This window comes from Gobius niger, assembly GCF_951799975.1.
Source record: "Gobius niger genome assembly, chromosome: 3".
Classification (NCBI taxonomy): Eukaryota; Metazoa; Chordata; class Actinopteri; order Gobiiformes; family Gobiidae; genus Gobius; species Gobius niger.
In genome coordinates, this window is record NC_136854.1 from 2,268,641 (window position 1) to 2,295,624 (window position 26,984).

General features: G+C 45.4%; 2 protein-coding genes and 1 pseudogene across 3 annotated transcripts in view; all 3 read left to right on the forward strand.

The window, feature by feature from the left end:
• The window catches only part of LOC306960565 (protein NLRC3-like), a gene marked incomplete at both ends in the record, with an annotated part of 303,489 nt that overhangs the window by 79,942 nt on the left and 196,563 nt on the right, over window positions 1-26,984 (forward strand). The gene's annotated exons all lie outside the window — the stretch shown is intronic.
• Window positions 1-26,984, forward strand: part of LOC306960416 (protein NLRC3-like) — a gene marked incomplete at its 3' end in the record, with an annotated part of 232,902 nt that overhangs the window by 32,687 nt on the left and 173,231 nt on the right. The gene's annotated exons all lie outside the window — the stretch shown is intronic.
• LOC306960419 (protein NLRC3-like) lies at window positions 581-25,330 on the forward strand (annotated as a pseudogene). The gene is made up of 10 exons: window positions 581-591; window positions 4,939-5,002; window positions 5,105-5,285; window positions 5,353-7,135; window positions 7,200-7,367; window positions 7,438-7,611; window positions 19,073-19,240; window positions 19,311-19,484; window positions 19,631-19,671; window positions 24,793-25,330. The product of its transcript is annotated as a protein NLRC3-like (transcript).

Below are 26,984 nucleotides of genomic sequence, written 5' to 3' on the forward strand. Positions count from 1 at the left end.
GAATACCCCGGCTATGGGTCCCTTTGCCCGAATAAATCTGAGTTCTTAGCCCACGCCCAACTCGGATTACACTTACTACAACCTCAGGCTGGAAGTCCCTGCCGAGCCTCTCATGGTTTCTGGGGTTACCTTATTTAACGTCTTGGCGGTCGAATGGGGGACTTCTAGAATTGTAGCAAGGATCAACAACCTAACCTCAAACTCCTGGTACATTCACTAACCCACACTCAAACATCCACAACACAACCATTCGGCATTGAGATATCAGGATAACACATTCGTTGTCATAATAAAAGAACACTTACCCAAGTTGTAGTTTTGTAGTCAAATCAGAAGAAGTTTATTTTGCAGATTTCAATATTCCAAATTCCATACAATGTTACAGAAAGGCAAGGAGCTCAACCTGTGATCTCAGCACAAGACCGTGGTCCCAAAGTTAAGCGGAACCTTCCCGTGTGACACTGCCAGAAGTCTCGAGGCCGTTCGGATTCTTTTCGGGAAGCGTCGACCGCTCTCATCGGACTTATACAACCAAGGTCGTCGACACCTCGCGGGCCTACTAAAAAGGCTCAACCGCAAAATGCAACCAAGGTAACGTCCACTAAGCGAGAGTGGCACTTCCAGTGAAAAACCCGAACTTATATTGCCGACAACAGCAGTGTGTACCACAAAGGAAAGTCCCTCCAGCACACCTTTAAACAAATCAGGCGACGGTCAAGTGCTCTGGAACTCTTTTCAGGCTGAGCCACCACGCCAACATCCGATAAACAGAGTAGGAGAGTGATGGCCCCGAGGTCAGGAAAACACCCGTGAGTCGTCAACCGAAACTGGTTTGAGACCGAATTGCGGTAGACGGGACAGCTGTATTTATACAGCTCCTACCGTCAGCTAACCTGCGTCAGAAGCGAGGGAAAGTAAGGGACTTTCCATCAAAACATCCCCCCACCCCATATTCCGAGAAGGCTGAGCGCTCAGGGTTTCCTGTTATTGTTCTCGCCTCTAACCCCAGGTTACAGGGCGGACTTTGTTTAACTTTATCCAATCATATCATAAAAGGCCATTTCTCTCCCTGGTGACAGAGGTATTTATATATATACAACATATGGAAGGCCATTTCTTGCCTTGGTGACAGAGTTATTTATATGTGCACCCATATGTGATGCACACCATTACAGAATACTGATCAGAAAACTTGATCAGATAAATGAAAACCATATAAAATTAAAACATCATAACAAATAACATATAAGTATCATATCATTTTTATAGCATCTTGGTCCCTAAGGGAGCCTCGGCTAGGTATACTGTTTTATCCTTTTTATAGCAGGGTTTTTCCCATTTTTCTGTATCATAAGAAACATTATTCCTGACCTTTACAGCTGGGAACCCCAGTATTACAGCACCTTTGTAACACTAGAGTTCCAATCTTTATTCATTTTTTATTTACATTTGTACAGGCTGGATTCATCACTTATTGGGAAATACATTTTCTTGAGATCACTTGTTGGGATGTACATTTCTTGAGAGAAACACCTTTACACAAATACAATTATAGCCATAAATCAACCACTTAACGAGAGATTGTTATTTCCGAACTTTTCCACGCAAGTAAATAAGCAAGCAAGCGTCATTACAATAAAGCAAGTTAACCTGTAATATCCATTGAATGAATGAGGATTGAACTATTCTTGATAAACCTTTGTAAACTTAGTATGCTCTTGAAAGTAGCCCATATGTTATATCTTTGTATGGGTAATAGAAACAAACCTACTGAACTCGTATCATATAAAACTCATCAATCGTATAAAAAGCATCCACAAACTTAAAATACTCAAAGTCATATAAAATAAAGAAATCCTATCTTGGCTAAAGAGTTAAAAAGTCAATACAACAACAACACTTCTTTTTATTTTTGCATGTATGCTCATTTTTATAACACACCCCTTTCATTTGGAACTTTTGTCAGAGCAAGCGAGGTTGGGGAACTAAGCTACTTTTTATACTCCTAAGTTTTCTGTGAGACCCTGACGGCATCTCCTCCACTTTTTAGCTGGCCGTTCATCCGGGGACCGGATGGGCCTAATAGGCCGCCGAAGCAGCCTGGGGTGTCCAACCGGGAAGTCCCTAGCCTAGAGCCCCCTCCCTCCGTTCAGCCTCTGCCCTCAAAGCAACAGGAATGATTACTCCAATCATTACCTCTTACTGGACAGACTCCAACAGCGAAAGGGTGCGGCCAGAGGCCCTGGTCGGACTAGAACACACTCCTTCACTCCAATCCTTCAACACTGTGCAACAGACAAAAACGGCTGGTCAGCCTTGAACCTGGAACACCAACACTCATAGCAGCTCGGCTGCGCATTGACAGAATGGTAAAATAAATACAATAAATGTAAAAATAAATAAATGTACCTGTGCAACAGACAAAAACGGCTGGTCAGCCTTGAACCTGGAACACCAACACTCATAGCAGCTAGTGGGGGGGGGGTACACGTTATAAACCGTTAGTGGTGGTTTAACAAATAATCAAATAAAAATGTAGAAATTATATAACTAAAACATGTCCTTAATAATTCTACAATCATACGACATTTATACAAATGATAATTAAATGTAGAAATAAAACTTAAACAGACACCCCAACAACCGTGACCTTACCTCGGCTGCGCATTGACAGAATGGTGCCGGGCTCACGCCGTCCCCACTATTTATAGAGTTTGCCGCCACTAGAGGGCGCTGCCCCACGATTAACACCAGTATCAAGTGGAATACAATAATTATACTGTTACAGCAGCAGGCAAGTGAACGTTCATGTTGTTCCCAGTCGCTTCCTCTTTGTTCTAACACAGGAGGCTTCAGTAGCACACTGGATTTCACTGAGCTCCTGACTTGGTCTTTCACAGATGTTTTCTGGAAACAGTCTGCAGCCTCTGGGTCTGATCTTATACAGCTGTGGCCATGACACTGATAAGAACCTGATTTACATTATGTGGAAGGGCATCCTAATACTTTAGCCAATATACTGTATGTTTTACACAACCTGACCTCCAGATCCTCTCATCCCACCTCTGCAGAGACGATCACTGGAACAGGTTTAATGATGACATCCCTCAGTGTGGACCTCAGTGGTCTTCACAGAGACAGAGCAGAATGACGTTTATCTGAGACCAGGACAGTTCCATGTGTTTCACTCAAGTGTTTAATCTGTGTCTCAGGATAATCCAGAAACATCGTCCTTCTGAACCTCGTCCCAGCTGTGTCTCCCTCGGGAGCGACCGGTCTATGGATAAACCAATAAAATTCAAGAAACATCATCAGTCTGAACCTGGTCCCAGCTGTGTCTCCCTCAGGAGCGACCGGTCTATGGATAAACCAATACAATTCAAGAAACATCATCCGTCTGAACCTGGTCCCAGCTGTGTTTCCCTCAGGAGCGACCGGTCTATGGATAAACCAATACAATTCAAGAAACATCATCCGTCTGAACCTGGTCCCAGCTGTGTCTCCCTCAGGAGCGACCGGTCTATGGATAAACCAATACAATTCAAGAAACATCATCCGTCTGAACCTGGTCCCAGCTGTGTCTCCCTCAGGAGCGACCGGTCTATGGATAAACCAATACAATTCAAGAAACATCATCCGTCTCAACCTGGTCCCAGCTGTGTCTCCCTCAGGAGCGACCGGTCTATGGATAAACCAATAAAATTCAAGAAACATCATCCGTCTGAACCTGGTCCCAGCTGTGTCTCCCTCAGGAGCGACTGGTCTAAACCAATGGGGTTCAAGACAAAGATGTGAGTTTCAAGAAATGTTTTTTTATGGAGTATAACTAAGTTTAAAAGCAGTTTTTGATGGGAATTAAAGGAACTATACCTGATTTGTATCTACTAGTGGAATAATATTAGTTGTGTCCTCCTTTAGCAGATTGTAAACTCAGATATTATGAAAAACACTGTGTGTCTAATTAACACTGTATCAATGTCATGGATGTTCATGGCTGAATTTGTGCATTTCTGTGACATCGACCCTGAAAAGTGAAATTGGTGAAATGAGCCGATAAAGTTGTCTCAGTGAAGAAATGAGATGATACAGATATAATAGTAAAGTCACAAGTTCGGAGCAAAACTAAAACATAGTTTTTACCAAAAAAAAAATCAGGTATAGTGCCTTTAATGTACAACTAGATTTCAAATGAAACATTGCAAGCCGATATATCGGCCCGATATCATGCTAATGAAAGAGCTCAGTCAGAGCCTTAAAATGAGCTACACCTTCCTCTAGTTCAGAAACATCACTGTGAAAATCAGTCACAAGTTTGTGCAGCTCAGAGGCTCGGATCCTATTGTATATGTTTTATGTTGCAGACTTTTCCTTATACTTTTAGAGCCAAAAGAGATAAGTGAGTTACTGATTTTAGTTTTAGAATCTGCAGATTTTTGTCTTTAATTTGAGCTGATTAAATAGCAGGGGGCGGTGTATGTCCCTCACACAGCGCCCCCTGCTGTCACAGGCAACACTGACACATTTTACAGTTTAGAAGCTCCAAACACAGGATTAAAGACAGGACATTTTTAAATATCGATTTCGGCCTCAGAGAAACTGATATCAGTCGATCTTTATGTAAAACCCAAAGGAGGAGCAGATTTTACTGTATCTCACGACGGTAAAAATATATTCAGGATTTTAGGTAAACTGTTGGTTATCGTATGATTTTAGTGAATATAAAGATGTACAAGTTAATTCCAAATACTTCTGTGATTTCAATGTGATATTATAAATTTGACCATAGTCCATCACAGCCCACAGTCGGACCCTGGTCCCATCTGTGAGTCGCTCTGCAGTGACCGATCTAAGGATCTTCCATGGAACTTTTCCTCAGAGCCGTAAGTTTCCCTGATGTTGTGGATGACAAAGTCAAAGTCTGTTGTGTCTCTGTCACAGAGTGGAGCAGGCTCCAGAGCTCAGAGCTCAGCAACATCACACTCAGCTGGACTCCATATTTAAGGTGTGTCCTTCACTGAAGTTTGGAGATGTTCAGATGAATGGACTTGTTTCACACAGATCTGACACTAACTGCATTTGTGTTGTTTCTAATGTGTCTGTGCAGCTTCTGGAGGAGGACATCTTCACTTTTGTCCAGAAGGAGCTGAAGAAGCTCTACAAGGTTCTGAGCACAGATTACCCAGAATGCTTAGAGCCTGATGAGGATGGAGAGGCTTTTCTGAAGATCACTGTGAACTTCCTGAGGAGGAGGCAGCAGAAGGAGCTGGCTGAGCGTCTGTGGAGCAGTAGGTCCATTTCACTCAGTCATTTGATCTTCTCTGAGACTCAGGCTCTGTCTGTGTCTTCATTCAGGGAGATATTCTGGAGTTCTTCAGCGTAAACTGAAGCGTGACCTACAGCAGAAGTGTCGGTGTGTGTTTGAGGGCGTGGCTAAACAAGGAAGCCCCGCCCTCCTGCAGCAGATCTACACAGAGCTCTACATCACAGAGGGAGGGGCCTCAGAGGTCAACCAGGAACATGAGGTCAGACACATGGAAACAGCCTCCAGGAAAGCAGGCGGAGCAGAGACAGCCATCACATGTGAAGACATGTTTAAAGGCCCCGTGGACACAGAGGCGCCCGTCAGAACAGTGCTGACAAAGGGAGTGGCTGGCATCGGGAAAACACTGCTCACTCAGAAGTTCAGTCTGGACTGGGCTGAAGGCAAAGCCCACCAGGACGTCCAGCTGCTGTTCCCCTTCACTTTCAGAGCACTCAATGTGCTGAAGGACAGGAGCTTCAGCCTGGTGCAGCTGCTCCATCACTTCTTTAGAGCAACCAAAGAAGTGAGCAGCTTTGAAGATCTGCAGCTGCTCTTCATCTTTGACGGTCTGGACGAGTGCAGACTTCCTCTGGACTTCACCCAAACCAAGGCCCTGACGGAGCCCACAGAGAGCGCCTCAGTGGAGGAGCTGCTGGTGAACCTCATCAGGGGGAGCCTGCTTCCCTCCGCTCGCCTCTGGATAACCACACGCCCCGCGGCGGCCAATCAGATCCCTGCTAAGTGCGTCTCCATGGTGACAGAGGTGCGAGGGTTCAGCGACTCACAGAAGGAGCTGTACTTCAGGAACAGGTTCAGAGACGAGGCCCACACAATCATCTCCCACATCAAGACGTCCCGAAGCCTCCACATCATGTGCTTCATGCCAGTCTTCTGCTGGATCCTCTCCACAGTCCTGGAGCATGTGCTGAAGACCAGAGAGAGAGCAGAGCTGCCCAAGACCCTGACTCAGATGTACATCCACTTCCTGGTGGTTCAGGCCAAAGTCAAGAACATCAAGTATGAAGGAGGATCTGAGACAGACCCACACTGGAGTCCAGAGACCAGGAAGATGGTGCAGTCTCTGGGAAAACTGGCCTTTGAGCAGCTGCAGAAAGGAAACCTGATCTTCTACGAGAGTGACCTGAGCGAGTGTGGGCTGGACGCTGCAGCCGCCTCAGTGTACTCCGGAGTCTTCACACAGGTCTTTAGAGAGGAGCCAGGCCTGTACCAGGACAAGGTCTACTGCTTCATCCATCTGAGTGTGCAGGAGTTTCTGGCTGCTCTTCATGTCCATCAGACCTTCGTCCACAGTGGAGTCAACCTGCTCTCCACAAAAACACAGAAGTCCACTCTTCTCAGAGTCAAACCTAAACTGAAACATCTGCACCAGACGGCTGTGGACCAGGCCTTGCAGAGTCCAAACGGACACCTGGACTTGTTCCTGCGCTTCCTCCTGGGGCTTTCACTGCCGACCAATCAGAGCCTTCTCCAAGGTCTGCTGACACAGACAGAAAGTAGCTCCCAGACAAATCAGAAAACAGCTGAGTTCATCAAGCAGAAGCTGAGTGAGGAAGTGTCTGCAGAGAGAAGCATCAACCTGCTCCACTGTCTGAATGAACTGAATGATGGTTCTCTGGTGGAGCAGGTCCAACAGTACCTGAGCTCAGGACGTCTGTCTGAAGGTCGACTGTCTCCTGCTCAGTGGTCAGCTCTGGCCTTCATCTTACTGTCATCAGAAGAAGCTCTGGAGCAGTTTGAGCTGAAGAAATACTGTGCTTCAGAGGAGGTTCTGCTGAGGCTGCTGCCAGTGGTCAAAGCCTCCAACAAAGCTCTGTGAGTGAGGTCTATGTAAGTATGAACCTTCTAAACTTCTCCTAAAACAGTGTGTTCTCTCCAGACTGAGCGGCTGTAACCTGTCAGAGAGCAGCTGTGAAGCTCTGTCCTCAGTCCTCAGCTCCTCTAGTCTGACAGTCCTGGACCTCAGTAACAACGAGCTGAAGGACTCAGGGCTGAAGATGTTGTCTGTTGGACTGAAGAGTCCTCACTGTAAACTGGAGCAGCTCAGGTCAGAGGGTTTACTCTTCATCTCTGTGAGTTTGTCATTTCTATGACTCTGTTTAACCCTGTGTGTTCAGACTGTCAGGGTGTCTGATCTCAGAGGAAGGCTGTGCTGCTCTGGCCTCAGCTCTGAGGTCCAACCCCTCCCATCTGACAGACTTGGACCTCAGCTTCAACCATCCAGGAGACACAGGAGTAAAGCTCCTTACTGCTCTAAAGAGGAACCCTCACTGCTCACTCTCCACTCTCAGGTGAGGACAATTTATTACCCAGTTATTACACAGTTATTACACAGTTATTATGCAGTTATTACAGTTATTACAGTCGACACAAACTGTGGATCAGACTGTGATTCATTATAATTAGGACGTTCTTCTTCTCATTTTCACATTTTCATGTAATTGTGTTTTATTTGAGTCCATTCAGATTCATTGTGCATCGGTGACAACATTATCTCATGTTTTGGTGTCGATCTTTAAATAAAAGGGAGACGTAACATTCGATCCTCACGTATGTGACAGTTAGAAAGTCGGCTCGTCCGGGAGACTCTTCAGAGTCTGTTAGCATTAGCCTCAAACATCGCACATTCTGATCAATCAGAATGTTCATGTTAAACATTCTGATCAGATGTTTAATCTGTTGTCCACATTTAGGTTTCTGTCAACGGCTCTTTAGAAAACATTCATGAATGTCCAGGGGCCTCATTTATCAAGCTTGCTGCGTACAAAATGAGGCCAAAAGTTGGTATTTATAGAAAACAAACTGAACGTGAAACATTGCGCTCCTCCACGCAAACTAAAGAGCTGCCGTACAAGGTCCACATTATTCAGAAACACTTAGAGACGGGAGAGCAGAGACATGACTGGTTTGAGGAAGTCAGGTTTGGTCGCTTTTGAAATGGTTTGAATTTACTTTCTTCAGCAATTACAAAGATTACAATAAAATAAGCAACTTATCACAATGTTTGTGAATATTGGTGCGCACATACGTGCAGGCTCGTACCCATGCACGTACGCGCACTGGCGCTAAAGCCTTTTAAACGGAGAGCAGGAATGACCCCGCTTTCCTGTGCTTTGAGTCATCTCTGGACATAAGTCTGACCAACTGGGTTTAGGTCCAAAGCTCGGGTCACATAACCTTCAGACGAGGCCGTCTTTACGCAGTGCCCGGACACTGACCTCTCCTCACTCACTCCACCTGGACACTGACCTCTCCTCACTCACTCCACCCGGACACTGACCTCTCCTCACTCACTCCACCCGGACACTGACCTCTCGTCACTCACACCACCCGGACACTGACCTCTCCTCACTCCACCCGCACACTGACCTCACCTCACTTACTCCACCCGGACACTGACCTCACCTCACTTACTCCACCCGGACACTGACCTCTCCTCACTCCACCCGGACACTGACCTCTCCTCACTCCACCCGGACACTGACCTCTCCTCACTTCCTCCACCCGGACACTGACCTCTCCTCACTTACTCCACCCGGACACTGACCTCTCCTCACTCACACCACCCGGACACTGACCTCTCCTCACTCACACCACCCGGGCCGCTGCTTCATCCTACACAGAACATGACCTAATGTACAGTGTGTGCAATCTGGAGTTTGACTGAAATGCTCCACAGTTTATCGTGTTTTTTTTTTTGGCAAATCCAAATCTTGCTATTGGCAAATCTATCCAACACTTAAGGCTCTTCTTTACGTACATGTGTTTTGAAAAGTGTTATTGATGGAATATGTAGAAATATGCCAATACGTGTGATCAGAGAAGCAGAGTTCACTCTTCAGTAAATCTCCTCGAGCCCGTGTCATGTCTGCCCGAGCTGCGGCAGCATCAGCCCCTCCCTCTCAGCCCCTCCCTCTCTGCCCCTCCGTCTCTGAACCTCGCCTTCGGTAAAACCCACTCATTATCGCCTCATGTTTAGGGAAATCTCATTCATAAGTTACTTGGCATTGCCTTTTATGGTCAAATGGAGGCGGGCAGAGGGCGTGGCGTGAGGTCCGCAGCTTTCTGCTCCAGGTGTAATCAGCGAAGGAAAGATTGCGGTCAGGTGTGCGTACCATATTTTCCTACGCACTTTCCAAGTCAGAGTCTCACGCACAGTTTGATAAATGAGGCCCCAGAGCATTAAAGTTTTTACTTCAGATACAAATGAGTGAATAAAAGTGTCGTCTGAGCTAAATGCTAACTCAGATTCAGTTTCTTCTTTTTGTGGCTCAGATTCACATCCAGTGGCCTCGAAACATCATCTAATTGTTAATGATAAAGAAACCACATAAAGGATATCAATGCCATGAAAAGGACAAACTGTACCTCACCATACTTTAGTATTGTACTGGGCTTCACTGTTTATTCTTACAGATGTAACGATCAATTTAAAACAGGTCCCTGATTCCAGGGCGACACAATGACCCTGTAACTGTGAGGCTGTTTAGTTGTTCCTGTGTGACATCATCTGCATGACCTGTTTAACTGAAGTGTGTTTCCTCAGACTGGATCCTGCTGGAGCTGAGAGGTTAAAACCAGGAGTCAGGAAGTGTGAGTATAACGTTCACACAAAGCATTCTGGGTAATGGAGTCTTCATATAAACACTGTCTGCAGTGAGACCCGTTTCATCCCCAGAGAAGTGTCTCCTGCTCAACATGTTTTTACTGAGTTTCTGTTGAAACAACTTTGTCATGTTTTCATTTTCTCACAATGATCAGCAACAGGTTCATTTAAAATTGTATCGTCATGAACAAGTTATTGAGGACGAATGCTTTTCTTTTTTACATTATTTTATTAAGGGGGCTCTGCAATCCTTATACGGGAACTTCAAAAACAGCTTCATATTTTAAAGAATGTGTAACCCCCCAAACAAAAGTCACATTTTATTTTTGTTTACTGAAAAGATTTGTGAAAAAGCCGAGTCCACACTGGTCAGTCTGCAGCCACAGACTGTTCCTCTGTTCCTCAGAGTTCACAGGTCGGGAGCATGGCCGTATCTACCATTGAGGTCCATTTTAGCTTCTTTTTTAACACATTGATAATCCTTTGTAAACACGCGCTTATACAGACGGAAGAACCTCTAATTCAGATGTGGATGAGCTGGTTCTGGACCTACATGTGTCCACTCTAAAACCCAACCTCATGGAACCTTTGGACCCGAGTGTAAACTGGGCGGAGGCGCGGCTGAGGCGGTGTCCGCCCTCACTACAACAGCAGCCTTTAGCATGAACCGCACTAAAGTTTCTTTACTCTCTGCCATAAAGAGGGAGGAGCCTGTGCATCGTCAGACTGACGTGACTTGGAGTTTTCCTCTCAGTCTGATCCGAGGAGTGAGAGGAAGTAGAAGCGTCTGTGGCCTCATCGTTCTCCTCCTCTGCCACTGAACCCCTGGCTTTGTGTCTGTCTCATGCAGAGACTGTAATGTCCTGCTTAGAAATGATCTTGGCTTTAATGAGAGCTGAAACCAGTGGTTTGAAAGTGAGGGCGCCGCAGAGGGGGCGGGGCCAGAGCGCAGAGTCCAAACCAGAGTCTGATGTTCAGAATGTGCCGGTCACTGGGACAAAGCAAAACCCTCAGCTTTACCCGTTCACACAAACAGCCTCCAAACGTGTAGGAACCACTGGCCCAGGCTCTTTCTGTGACACAGTCTCTCTGGTCCTAACGTTTCCTCCTCACTGAAGCAGAGGAAGAGATGAAGAGGTTCAAGCAAAGCAAGTTAGTCTTCGGGGTCACAGGGGAAAGAGCTGCAGACGCCTCAGGTTCAGCAACAAAGAGACAGAGAATCATGAAGAAGACGGGAGAGAGAAAGTGCAGCATCCACGGCGTCACTGAAGCTTCTCTCAAAGTCTGACACACTGGGTTTATACATGAACCCGTCTAGTCTCAGTCAGTCCAGGTCCAGTCCTTAAAGTCCTGGTTTAGTCCTGTAGTCTCTCTCAGTCCAGTCCTTAGAGTCCTGGTTTAGTCCTGTAGTCTCTCTCAGTCCAGTCCTCATAGTCCTGGTTTAGTCCTGTAGTCTCTCTCAGTCCAGTCCTTATAGTCCTGGTTTAGTCCTGTAGTCTCTCTCAGTCCAGTCCTTATAGTCCTGGTTTAGTCCTGTAGTCTCTCTCAGTCCAGTCCTTATAGTCCTGGTTTAGTCCTGTAGTCTCTCTCAGTCCAGTCCTTATAGTCCTGGTTTAGTCCTGTAGTCTCTCTCAGTCCAGTCCTTATAGTCCTGGTTTAGTCCTGTAGTCTCTCTCAGTCCAGTCCTTACAGTCCTGGTTTAGTCCTGTAGTCTCTCTCAGTCCAGTCCTTATAGTCCTGGTTTAGTCTGTGAACCTGTTCATAACAAAGGCAATAAAACCTGTTCTGATTCTGAGTTAGTCCTCGTGTCGTCAGTCCAGGTCTAGACAAGGATTTGAAATAACTGTTTAAATAAAGCTTTATATTAAAGTTAAATTGCATGTTTTAATCTGAGAGAGAGTGAGCTTGAGAGGTGAGGCTGATGAAGCTGTTAGTCAGTAAAGCTGTAATATACAGGAACATAATCATAATGCATTAGTCTCATTCACTCTATACTTGATGGTGGTAAGCTACTATTGTAGCCACAGCCGCCCTGGGGTAGACTGATGGAATCGAGGCAACCAACCTGTGCGACCTGTATGTACGACCATCACACAGTCCCGCCCACTGTCACACAGCCCCGCCCACTGTCACACAGCCCCGCCTACTGTCCCACAGCCCCGCCCACTGTCACACAGCCCCGCCCACTGTCAGACCTCCTGCTGAGGAGCTTTGGATCATCTTTCAACTCCAGATGAATTTCCCGACGTGCTCCACTCTGTGAAAGAGCTTTACCGATGAGCTTCTATTCATTAAACCTGAAACTCTGAGTCATGAACCACAGAGACGTGTTTACTTTGCGACGTCACAGTCACTTTGTTTCAACACGTTTGAACTTGAACAAAGTCGTTTGAGAATTAGAACGAAAAATACATTTATTATTTAGAAAAGAAACAAGTTTTGTCTTTAAATATTCTTAAATCAGTAATTTACAGGAACTAAACTAAAGTTACACCTTCATGAGTCTGAGACGTGTTTTGTTCGTGATAAAGCACTTTCTAAGAGTTTAAATGTAAATGTTCATTATGTTTCTTTATCTGCGACAGCGCGACACAAACAAGAATTCAAGTTTTAACATGAAAGAAAATGTTTGTTAAATGTCACTTCAGAACATTCCAGGTTATGTGTGGCTACGTCACAAGAGAAACTAAACTGAAACATAAATAAATGAGCTCAGCTTCATTCAGACGATCCTGTGAAGCCTTTGGAACAGAAGCATTTTTACAGAAACAAGCATTAAAGCTCCTGTTTAATTCAATTGTTGGGGTGAAATGTTACAAACTGTGGCTTCAAAATGTGCACAGTTTAAATATATTTTTTTTTATTTTTAAGTGAAACAATTAAATCAATCATGTATTTGTTGATATATGTATACTTTAATCTTTGAGTCCATTCCAAATCAATATAAATGTCGTTCTCCTCTAAAGAGTGAACAGGGACTAACGGCTGCTGTGTTTTCTCTCCCTCAGATTTCACTGAACTCTCTCTGGATCCAAACACAGCTCAGAGGAACCTCAAACTGTCTGACAACAACAAGAAGGCCACACATGTGAAAGCGTGGCAACCGTATCCAGATCATCGGGACAGATTTGAGTTCAGGCCTCAGCTTCTGTGTTACTCTGGTCTGATTGGGCACTGTTACTGGGAGGTCCAGTGGAGAGGGAGGGTTTATATATCAGTGTCTTACAGAAGAATCAGGAGGAAAGGACAAGGTGATGACAGTTGGTTTGGATACAATGATCAGTCCTGGAGTCTGATCTGCTCTGAACGTGGTTTCTCTGTTTTGCATAAATACAAACAAACCCGCCTCCCTCAGCCCGGCTCCTCTTCTGGGACAGTAGGGGTGTATGTGGACTCTGCTGCTGGCTCTCTGTCCTTCTACACAGTCTCCTCTGAGGAACTGATCCACCTCCACACCTTCAACACCACCTTCACTCACACCCTGATCCCTGGGTTTTGGATTGGACTGGACTCCTCAGTGTCTCTGTCAGACTGAGGATCAGAGTCTCGATTATACAGATGAGTTTCAGTCACATGACCTTTTCCTGAGGCCGTTTTGTTAAACTCATCAATACCTTTAGCAGAATAAGTGAGACTTTGATTTTCCAGTTTGTTGAACAAAGTTGAATTGAAGACTCTGCCTCCAAGCGCATTTTAAAATAACTAAACAGTATGAAGGGAAACTCTCGGTCACGTCTTTTTCTAATTCCTTTTGTTTCAGAATCCTGAGTTCAACATCTGTCATTAAAACCACTCAATAAATGAATGAATAACATTGATTTAAATATGTGATGAATGCAAAGTGGATTTATTATTAGCACTGATTATTTGCACATATTAAAGTGCATGTTTAAAGCAGATGGAGACATTTGAAAGTAAACAATCACACTTTTAAATGTTTACAGTATGTACAGCATGCCCACAGTCACACCCTCCCTGACCACCAGGGGGCGGCGTGGTTCTTCATGCATCACACCAGAGCTCTGACTGCACGAGTAGAAAGATGCAGAAAGACTGACTGACAATGTGGGGAAACAATTACAAATCCAATACTCATCCTGTTTTCCTACTCCAAAAAAAGGCAATAAAAATCATCACTTAAGCAGATTTCTATCACCAACTAACCCTGTCTTTGTAGAGCTAAACCTACTGAAAACCCATGATCTTGTTGATCTAAATACATTAGTAACAGTTTACAAAGCACATAATAATCTTCTCACGTCCAGGAAACACACAGGAAAAGTCAGAATAACAGTATAATAAAAGTGGATGTATTTCTGAGAGAGGTGTTAATCTGTGGAACGACCTGGAAGATCAGTTAAAACTGTCTCAAACAGCCAAAGCTTTCAAAAAGTTGTATAAATCTACTAAAATACAAGAATATTTGTCTGGGTCTGGACAGACCCAGACAGACTGTCCAGACCCAGACACGTACGTTAGACACGTACGTTAGACACGTACGTTAGACACGTACGTTAGACACGTACGTTAGACACGAAACAGCCCCACACCAACAGCCACACACGAACCAGCCCCACACCAAACAGCCCCACACCAAACAGCCACACACCAAACAGCCTCACACCAAACAGCCCCACACGAACCAGCCCCACACCAAACAGCCCCACACCAAACATCCCCACACCAAACAGCCCCACACCAAACAGCCACACACCAAACAGCCCCACACCAAACAGCCCCACACCAAACAGCCCCACACCAAACAGCCTCACACCAAACAGCCCCACACCAAACAGCCCCACACCAACAGCCCCACACCAACAGCCCCACACCAAACATCCCCACACGAACCAGCCACACACGAACCAGCCCCACACCAAACAGCCACACACCAAACAGCCCCACACCAAACAGCCCCACACCAAACAGCCCCACACGAACCAGCCACACACGAACCAGCCACACACCAAACAGCCCCACACCAAACATCCCCACACGAACCAGCCCCACACCAAACAGCCCCACACCAAACAGCCCCACACCAAACAGCCCCACACCAAACAGCCCCACACCAAACATCCCCACACGAACCAGCCCCACACGAACCAGCCCCACAAGAACCAGCCACACACCAAACAGCCCCACACCAAACAGCCCCACACGAACCAGCCCCACACGAACCAGCCCCACACCAAACAGCCCCACACCAAACAGCCCCACACCAAACAGCCCCACACGAACCAGCCCCACACGAACCAGCCCCACACCAAACAGCCCCACACGAACCAGCCCCACACGAACCAGCCACACACAAAACATCCCCACACCAAACAGCCCCACACCAAACAGCCCCACACCAAACAGCCCCACACCAAACAGCCCCACAGGAAACAGCCCCACACGAAACAGCCCCACACCAAACAGCCCCACACCAAACAGCCCCACACCAAACATCCCCACACCAAACAGCCCCACACGAACCAGCCCCACACCAAACAGCCCCACACCAAACATCCCCACACCAAACAGCCCCACACCAAACAGCCCCACAGGAAACAGCCCCACACCAAACAGCCCCACACGAACCAGCCCCACACCAAACAGCCCCACACCAAACAGTCACACACCAAACAGCCCCACACCAAACAGCCCCACACCAAACAGCCCCACACCAAACAGCCACACACCAAACAGCCCCACACCAAACAGCCCCACACCAAACAGCCCCACACCAAACAGCCACACACCAAACAGCCCCACACCAAACAGCCCCACACCAAACATCCCCACACCAAACATCCCCACACCAAACAGCCCCGCACCAAACAGCCCCACACCAAACATCCCCACACCAAACAGCCCCACACCAAACAGCCCCACACCAAACATCCCCACACCAAACAGCCCCACACCAAACAGCCCCACACCAAACAGCCACACACCAAACAGCCCCACACCAAACAGCCCCACACCAAACAGCCCCACACCAAACAGCCCCACACCAAACAGCCCCACACCAAACATCCCCACACCAAACAGCCCCACACCATACAGCCACACACCAAACAGCCCCACACCAAATATCCCCACACGAACCAGCCCCACACGAACCAGCCCCACACGAACCAGCCCCACACCAAACAGCCCCACACGAAACAGCCCCACACCAAACAGCCACACACCAAACATCCCCACACGAACTAGCCCCACACCAAACAGCCCCACACCAAACAGCCCCACACCAAACATCCCCACACCAAACAGCCCCACACCAAACAGCCCCACACCAAACAGCCCCACACCAAACAGCCCCACACCAAACAGCCCCACACCAAACAGCCCCACCAAACAGCCCCACACCAAACAGCCCCACACCAAACATCCCCACCAAACAGCCCCACACCAAACAGCCCCACACCAAACATCCCCACCAAACAGCCCCACACCAAACAGCCCCACACCAAACAGCCCCACACCAAACAGCCCCACACGAACCAGCCCCACACGAACCAGCCCCACACCAAACAGCCCCACACGAAACAGCCCCACACCAAACAGCCACACACCAAACATCCCCACACGAACCAGCCCCACACCAAACAGCCCCACACCAAACAGCCCCACACCAAACATCCCCACACCAAACAGCCCCACACCAAACAGCCCCACACCAAACAGCCCCACACCAAACAGCCCCACACCAAACAGCCCCACACCAAACAGCCCCACACCAAACATCCCCACCAAACAGCCCCACACCAAACAGCCCCACACCAAACAGCCCCACACCAAACAGCCCCACACCAAACAGCCACACACCAAACAGCCCCACACCAAACATCCCCACACGAACCAGCCCCACACGAACCAGCCCCACACCAAACAGCCCCACACTAAACAGCCAACAACAACGCAACTTTATCACCAAAAGTTCACGAGAGCCTTTTCCAGCTTCATTTCAACCGCGAGCAGATTTTAACAGTGGCACTTACTGAGTTTGGAGACGAACTTTCCTGCTCCTTTTCTCCGAGTCCGTTAGCTTCTCTTTCTCTGCTCTCCGCTGTCTCCTCCGCCTCGCGGCTGAGGCCCGTTTCCTTTTCTGATCAAATCCAAAGAAATACGTCCCGCATCTTCGTGTTGTCGACGTTTATCTCCATTTTGACAGAACTATCGCCAAGTAGTAGCAGCAGCTGCAGCAGCATGAGCTGCGTTGTTGTGACAGTGATCACGTGACACTGTTGACCAATCAGGAGACGCGCACATGTTTCCCATGGCCCATATTACCCGTAAATAAATACTTGGGGACTCCTGCCACAGCTGTCCCATGCGAGAGACTTTTTTCTTTAGCAGGTAATATTGTGCAGAAGATGAGATTTGGTTTGTCACCAGAAAATTGATTGACACAAAGCTACTGACTGTAAACAGTTCATCAGGACCTCTAATGTCGGCCTACAGTTCAACATTAATGTTTAACTGAATAAACAGTTAGTAAACACAAGTGCATCTTCTTGAACATGAATTATTTTCATCACCAATTATCGTAGTAGAACGTTCTCATGCAGTTTGTGATGCATTTTGGAAACAGGAGATGAGCCCCTGGTCTAACGCACCGCCTGACCTGAGAAACTCGTTCTCAAAGACTTTTAGTCATTATTTGGGAAGCACACATATTCTAAATGGCTTCGGCAGAATTCAAGCGAGCCATTTTAATCTAGATTAATCTAGATCTAGATTAATCTAGATTAATCTAGATCTAGATTAATCTAGATTAATTTCAAAATTAATTTCAAAATTAATTTCAAAATTAATCTAGATTAATCTAGATTAATCTAGATTAATCTATGCCCACCTCTATTATGAACACAGTTGTTGTTATTGGTCGGTAAAGGTTAAGATATTATTAAAATATCCCAGTGTCAGTTTTCTGAACAAGTAGATCATGTATTTGTACGTTTTTATGAGATTACTGCACAGAAACTGTGCTGCCTCAGGATAATATCGCGTATAGTGTTTAAACCGGAGTTTTGTACCTGAACAATGTTTTCAGTTTGATTCCAGTAAAGACAGTAAAGACTATGATCCTCACTGTTAAACGATACCAGTTTTGAATCAATATAAAGTTTATGTACTCGATAATATACAAAATGTTATATTTGTAGAGATGTTTTGTTGTTGTTGGTCCAGGGACAGCTCTAAAGGAAGTGAGAGTTTCAGCTCAAATTAAAGATACACATTTAAAGAAAGGGCTTTGTAATTAAGTGCTTTATTTGTCATAAATAAATATTGTTCAGGCGTTAGTCCTGAGCCGCTGTGGCCGATCTGAGCCTCATGTTTGTGGAGGTCGAGGAAACCGCCTTCAGTCTCCTCTGATCCTCTGAAACAGTGCTGCGCCTCCTGGGTGTGTCCCTGTTTCAGAGCGTGGTGTCCTGCACTGGTCAGCTCCTCCTTCCTCTTCCTCCTGCGCAGCTCCCTCCGCTCCGCAACAGTCTTTCACCATTGTCTGGGAAGAGCTGAGCAGTTAATCTGTTTTATTCAGTTTTATTCAGTGAACGTCCATTAGCCAAAACAATAGAAAGCATGTGTGGCTTAGCTGTGAGTCTTGTCCGGATACTTCCTCCTTTGTCCATTCCTTGTTTCCTGCAGCTCCTCTTGTGACGCCTCTACTTTGCTGCTTCTACAATATCTGTATCAAAAACCAAGTATTGTTAAAGTAGTGATATTAAAAATAATTGTACAGTCCCAGCTTTAGACAGAGTGACTGAACAGGGACCAATCAGAGGAGGAGGTGGGCGGGGATAGTGTGTCCTGGCTCTTCATTGGTTGAAGCGCCTCATGTTCTGTCTCTTTTAAATGATCGACTCTGCTCGATGAGATGTTAAATATTGTTCAAGATGTGTTTGAGGTCATAGAGGGTATGTGAGTGATGTCACAACAGCCCGGCAGCAAAAGCATTAAATTAACTGGCAAGTACGCAACATTATTCACTCAATTTACAATGTAGAAGCTTCTCTTTCTGTTTAGATTTAAAATGTGCACATCCTCTTTGACCAAACACCTGTAAAAGCCAAACAGCCTCTTTAAATCCAGTTATTATTAATGTGTTTGTGACACTTTGTGTCTTATTGTAAATGTTCCGTCTCCTCCAGACTGAGCAGCTGTAACCTGTCAGAGAGCAGCTGTGAAGCTCTGTCCTCAGTCCTCAGCTCCTCTAGTCTGACAGTCCTGGACCTCAGTAAGAACGACCTGAAGGACTCAGGGATGAAGATGTTGTCTGTTGGACTGAAGAGTCCTCACTGTAAACTGGAGCAGCTCAGGTCAGAGGGTTTACTCTTCATCTCTGTGAGTTTGTCATTTCTATGACTCTGTTTAACCCTGTGTGTTCAGACTGTCAGGGTGTCTGATCTCAGAGGAAGGCTGTGCTGCTCTGGCCTCAGCTCTGAGGTCCAACCCCTCCCATCTGACAGACCTGGACCTCAGCGTCAACCATCCAGGAGACACAGGAGTAAAGCTCCTGACTGCTCTACAGGAGGAGCCCCACTGCTTACTCTCCACTCTCAGGTGAGGACAGTTATTACACAGTTATTACACAGTTATTACACAGTTATTACACAATTATTACACAGTTATTATACAGTTATTACACAGTTATTGCACGGTTATTACACAGTCGACACAAACAAACTGTGGATCTGTGTCTATTTCAGACTGAGTCCTGCTGGAGAACGATGGATGGGGCCCAGGAGATGTAAGTCTGACTCTTAATATACTTTTAAAATGTTGTTTTTTCTGAGAAGATTTTCTGTTGTACAAGTTTCTCTCGTGTCGACAGCTGCGATATTGACGTCAGGAGAGTTTGAGCTGTTTTCACTCAAACCTTTAGAACTGAGACCTTCATTATTATTCTGGAGAAAGTTCATGTAACCCTGTGTTCATCCTGTGTTCATTTTGAACATTTTTAAATATGTATTGTTTTCATTTCCTGACATTTTGTCTGTGTTGCAGCTTGAGACGTGGATTTCTGCAGAAAACGTTCTTTTAAGCCACATTTTCAGAATCTAGTGTTTGTTTTTCTCTCATGTCTTTTATTTGGTAGATCTGCATTTCCCTGTCGCCCCCTAGTGTACGAAAATGTACACGCCTAAAAACAGCCATAATATCTACATTTTCAGTAGGTTTTGCCACATTTTGCATAAATCACAAAACCTCCAAACATGTAATGTTCTGGATTTTAACTTAAAATCACAGTTTCAAAACTTAAAGCTGAAAGAAATTGTTCCACAAAGACACAAAAGTGTGATTATATTTGTAATAATAACTTGTAGAGCTGAGGCTTTGTCTGTTTCCAGAGCCGTGTTTGTGTCACAGATGAAGTGAAATTCATTCATTTGGAAGAAAAGGAGTGAAATTTAACATTTTTATTGTATTTCATCTGATTGGAGCTCATTCCCATTGTCGGCACAGGAATAAAATCACTGTATTTTTTTCTATTGAATATAATGGAAATAAGGCATTTCCAATGGATTTGACCCTGAAAACTTCTATTTTTAAATCTCACTGAAAAAAGGCATAAAATCACTTCATCTGTGACATCAGGGTTTCATTTGGAAGAAAATCAGTGAAATTTGACATTTTAACTGAATTTCATTAGTTGGTAAAGCCAGTGTTGTTTCATATTCTACAGTTTGTAAACTCTGTGTAGAGAGCGCGGTGGGCGGAGCCTAAACTCATTTTTTTTTGTTCATAAATAGTTATTTTTGTATTTTTATTTTGTATTTATTTATTTAAAAGGGACAATGCATTTACACAAAGTACAGTATACTTAAAATGCAGGATTATAGCTCAAGCTAATTTCCATCCTCTGTCCGCAACCGGACCAGGCCCGGCTACACCACACACCCCTCACTCTTCACATTCACCCCTGCACTCACTCACACAGTCCTATACCTTAAAGCCCACACACTTTACACCTACAACCACCCGCCTTCCCATACCGACACACTGTCCACCTGCCTTCACATACCCACACACTGTCCACCTGCCTTCACATACCCACACACTGTCCACCCGCCTTCACATACCCACACACTGTCCACCCGCCTTCTCATACCTACACACTGTCCACCCACCTTCCCATACCCACACACTGTCCACCCGCCTTCTCATACCTACACACTGTCCACCCACCTTCCCATACCCACACACTGTCCACCCGCCTTCTCATACCCACACACTGTCCACCCGCCTTCTCATACCCACACACTTTCCACCCGCCTTCTCATACCCAAACACTGTCCACCAGCCTTCACATACCGACACACTGTCCACCAGCCTTCACATACCGACACACTGTCCACCCGCCTTCACATACCCACACACTTTCCACCCGCCTTCCCATACCCACACACTTTCCACCCGCCTTCACATACCCACACACTGTCCACCCGCCTTCCCATACCCACACACTTTCCACCCGCCTTCCCATACCCACACACTGTCCACCCGCCTTCTCATACCCACACACTGTCCACCCGCCTTCTCATACCCACACACTTTCCACCCGCCTTCACATACCCACACACTGTCCACCCGCCTTCACATACCCACACACCTTCCAGCCCAGTCTCCTAAAAATGTCATATTTCTGATAATAGAAGGTCACTTCTACCTAACATACACTCTCAGCTGAAAGTGACCTTAACACACAAAATAACCTGGACAAAGAGCTCAGTCTGGATTTATTCTCGTGTTTCCTCAGGTTTACAAACCTGGGCCTCGTTTTCAACAGAGACTTTTCTGCTTCTAAACTAACCCCTGATTGTGACGCTCCCACTGAGCTGTTTCTTCACACTCAACATTATTGTCCATAAATCAATCAATCAAACTTTATTTATAAAGCGCTTTTCATTCTGAAAAGAATCACAAAGTGCTTTACAGATACAACATTTAAAACAATGCACCTGCACAACCTCCCATATATATATTTTATATATTAGGATTAAATAAATAGATTAGTCAGTTAAAGGCTAAGCTAAAAAGGTGGGTCTTGAGCTGCTCTTAAAAACATGAACGTTCTCTGCAGCCCTGAGCTCCTCCTCAGGTCTGAGCTCCTCCTCAGGTCTGAGCTCCTCCTCAGGCCTGAGCTCCTCCTCAGGTCTGAGCTCCTCCTCAGCCCTGAGCTCCTCCTCAGCCCTGAGCTCCTCCTCAGCCCTGAGCTCCTCCTCAGGTCTGAGCTCCTCCTCAGGTCTGAGCTCCTCCTCAGGTCTGAGCTCCTCCTCAGGTCTGAGCTCCTCCTCAGGTCTGAGCTCCTCCTCAGGTCTAAGCTCCTCCTCAGGTCTGAGCTCCTCCTCAGGCCTGAGCTCCTCCTCAGCCCTGAGCTCCTTCTCAGGTCTGAGCTCCTCCTCAGGTGGTTCCAGAGGCGAGGGCCGTAATATTGAGTCTTTTTCCTGACTTTAGGAATAACTAGGAGACCCCTGCCGGAGGAGCGAAGGGGCCGTGAAGGTTCATAAGGTAAAAGCAGTTCTGAAAGATAAGAAGGACCGAGACCATTAAGACATTTAAAAACCATTAAAAGAACTTTAAAATCGATCCTGAAACACACGGGGCCAATGCAGCGATTCTCAAACCGGTGTAATGTGGTCCCGCCTCCTGGTCTTCGTCAGGTGTAATGTGGTCCCGCCTCCTGGTCTTCGTCAGGTGTAATGTGGTCCCGCCTCCTGGTCTTCGTCAGGTGTAATGTGGTCCCGCCTCCTGGTCTTCGTCAGGTGTAATGTGGTCCCGCCTCCTGGTCTTCGTCAGGTGTAATGTGGTCCCGCCTCCTGGTCTTCGTCAGGTGTAATGTGGTCCCGCCTCCTGGTCTTCGTCAGGTGTAATGTGGTCCCGCCTCCTGGTCTTCGTCAGGAGCTGCTGTAAACCTGAGATCCTCTTTTTGGGAAGACCAGAAAGCAGGGCATTACAGTAGTGGATCCGACTGGTGATACAAGCATGCATGAGCGTCTCCGTGTCGGCCCGAGAGAGAATGGGGCGGACTCTGGCTATGTTCTTTAGATGGTAAAAACCTGTCTTTGTGATATTTTTAATGTGTGGAATAAACGCCAGCTCAGAGTCAAAGATCACGCCCAGGTTCTTCACCTGTGAGGAAGGATTAAAGACAGTGACTGTAGTTTGGGTAAAAGTCTCTCCCTGGGCCTCTGGGCCGATGATTAATATTTCAGTAAATCACTTGTTAATATTAATAATATTCATATATTTTATATAAAACACAAAGACAAACAAATCCTATAGTTTCCCCTGGGCCACAGCTTCAGTATAAACTGACTGTAAACACTTCCAAATGAAACGCTGACATCACAGATATGTGACTTCTTTCCTGTATTACAGTGAGATTTAAATTGTGAAGTTTGATGTGAGAAAAGTCCAGGTTCTGCCATGGCTCCATTATATCCTAATGGGAAAATAACATGATTTCATTCATCTGGACGACAGGAACAAGGTCCAAACTGAAGAAATACAGGACAAATGTCAAACCTGACTCTTGTTCTGCAAAATGAAATTATCAAATATATGACTTTTATACGGAGACAGGGGAGCAAAGACAAAGGAAGTCATGAATGTTTTTATAATGAACAACTGGACATAAAGAATCGTCCACGACAGAAAAACTACAAATGCTTCAAATACATTTTTTGCTGATCTTTGACACGTCCAAGGCTCTAAACACCACATCAGTCCCAGCTCTGAACTCTTCATTATTATAAAGAGAATCAGCTTTTTATGTTGTTTGTGACAAACTTCAAAGGTTTGGTTTGAAACTGGCAAATAAAGGGTTAAAACTCCCAAATAAATCACATGTTTGGGAGTTTTGAGAAGGTGAGAAGTGATTCCTGAGATTCTGTCCATTTGTGTACACTAGGGGGCGACAGAAAGAAAACTGAAGGACGACACAAAGGTTAAACCAGAGACTTTATCAGTCCTCACGCAGCCCCGCCCACTGTCACACAGCCCCGCCCACTGTCACACAGTCCCGCCCACTGTCACACAGCCCCGCCCCCCATCAGACCTCCTGCTGAGGAGCTTTGGATCATCTTTAAACTCCAGATGAATTTCCCGACGTGCTCCACTCTGTGAAAGAGCTTTACCGATGAGCTTCTATTCATTAAACCTGAAACTCTGAGTCATGAACCACAGAGACGTGTTTAATGAGCGACGTCACAGTCACTTTGTTTCAACACGTTTGAACTTGAAGAAAGTCGTTTGAGAATTAGAACGGAAAATACATTTATTATTTAGAAAAGAAACAAGTTTTGTCTTTAAATATTCTTAAATCCGTAATTTACAGGAACTAAACTAAAGTTACACCTTCATGAGTCTGAGACGTGTTTTGTTCCTGATAAAGCACTTTCTAAGAGTTTAAATGTAAATGTTCATTATGTTTCTTTATCTGCGACAGCGCGACACAAACAAGAATTCAAGTTTTAATATGAAAGAAAATGTTTGTTAAATGTCACTTCAGAACATTCCAGGTTATGTGTGGCTACGTCACAAGAGAAACTAAACTGAAATAGAAATAAATGAGCTCAGCTTCACTCAGACGATCCTGTGAAGCCTTTGGAACAGAAGCATTTTTACAGAAACAATCATTAAAGCTCCTGTTTTATTCTATTGTCGGGGTGAAATGTTACAAACTGTGGCTTAAAAATGTGCAGTTTCCTCATTTTTTTTTTCTTCAGTGAAACAATAATTAAATCGATCATGTGTTTGTTGATATATTAATATTCAAATCTTTGAGTCCATTTCAAATCAATATAAATGTTGTTCTCCTCTAAAGAGTGAACAGGGACTAACTGCTGCTGTGTTTTCTCTCCGTCAGATTTCACTGAACTCTCTCTGGATCCAAACACAGCTCAGAGGAACCTCAAACTGTCTGACAACAACAAGAAGGCCACACGTGTGTTTGAAGATCAGCCGTATCCAGATCATCAGGACAGATTTAATGGATGGGCTCAGCTTCTGTGTGACTCTGGTCTGACTGGGCGCTGTTACTGGGAGGTCCAGTGGAGAGGATGGGTTTATATATCAGTGTCTTAGAAAGAGACAGAGGAATCAGAGGAAAGGAGGAGGTGATGACAGTGGGTTTGGACACAATGATCAGTCCTGGAGTCTGTTCTGCTCTGCTCTGTGGTTTCTCTGTTTGGCATGAAGACAAACGAACCCTCCTCCCTCAGCCCGGCTCCTCCTCTGGGACAGTAGGGGTGTATGTGGACTGTGCTGCTGGCTCTCTGTCCTTCTACACAGTCTCCTCTGAGGAACTGATCCACCTCCACACCTTCAACACCACCTTCACTCACACCCTGATCCCTGGGTTTGGGCTCTTGGATTACGGCTCTTCAGTGTCTCTGTCAGACTGAGGATCAGAGTCTCAATTATACAGATGAGTTTCAGTCACATGACCTTTTCCTGACATTCATTTCCCAGTTCATTGATTAAAAAGGTAAATCATTAGAGATGTTGGAAAATCTCCTTCAGATAAATAAATAAAATAACTAAACCGTATGAAGGGAAACTCTCGGTCACGTCTTTGTCTTTTTCTAAATCCTTTTGTTCCAGAATCCTGAGTTCAACATCTGTCATTAAAACCACTCAATAAATGAATGAATAACATTGATTTAAATATGTGACCAATGCAAAGTGGATTTATTATTTGCACATGTTCAACTTTTTAAAGCAGATGGAGAAATGTGAATGTAAACAATAAACTCGTCACTTCTGTTACCGTGTCGTTAATTTGTTAGTTACAAATTCCCTCGTAGTGTGGAGGGTCTCGTAGTCCCAGCCTCCGTTATGTCCAACTTCTACAGATGGACTATAGAGAGCATCCTGACCAGCTCCATCACTGTGTGGTTCTTCTACAGATGGACTATAGAGAGCATCCTGACCAGCTCCATCACTGTGAGGTTCTTCTACAGAGGGACTATAGAGAGCATCCTGACCAGCTCCATCACTGTGTGGTTCTTCTTCAGAGGGACTATAAAGAGCATCCTGACCAGCTCCATCACTGTGTGGTTCTTCTACAGAGGGACTATAAAGAGCATCCTGACCAGCTCAATCACTGTGTGGTTCTTCTACAGAGGGACTATAGAGAGCATCCTGACCAGCTCCATCACACTGCCTCCTGCTGAAGGAGCCTCCAGCGCATCGTGAGAGCAGCAGAGAAGATCTGTGGAGCTCCTCTCCCCTCTATTAAGGAGATGTTCTCGACCCGTCTCACCCGCAAAAGCCGTCAATATTTGCAATATTTAAGTAGTGCAAAAAGTGCCTGCCTTTTACAAAGGCAATATTCATTGAACAGAACATAAAGTGATCAGGGTTCAAATAATAAAGTGCAATTCCACTAAGAATCATAAAAGGTAACAAACTAACTAAAGCCTGTGTCTCCAGAGGAATCAGGACTTTAAACAAAAACAACTACTCCGTTTTGTTTGTTAATTCAGGGCGAATCAGTGGGAGATTTTTCTTCACAAAAAGTATCATCTCTGCCTTATCACATCTTAACCGGTTTCTTTTCTCATCCATCACATTCGCAGCAGCAGAAAACAAGCCTTCACTGTCCACACTAGTGCAAGGGCCCGACAGGGGCAAGCTGAGCCAGGTCTGGGAAACGGCACTTGTTCTTCTTCCAGTAGTCTAATGGTGTCATGGTCAGAGTTTTGATGGGAAGGGTGGCCTCTGAGACGTATGCCTGTAACTAACAGTGAAACAAACATTAAAATACAGTAATATAGGAAATGTAACACATTTTTAAAAGTATTAAAAACATTTACCTGCACTTCCACATGCATTTTCTCTGGCTGTCCAACTCCATCCGTGTTTTCTTCTATTATTTCAGCATACATGTCCCAAAGAGAATTGTTCCCATCTGCCACTGTCTTCTCCTCTTCTTGCTCAACTGTGTCCACATCTGTCACAAAGTAAAATTTTAGCAATAATGAACAACAATGTACAACCAGCAAGAAATTTCAAGTAAAAAAACAAAAAGAATATCTTACCAGTTGAATCACACTG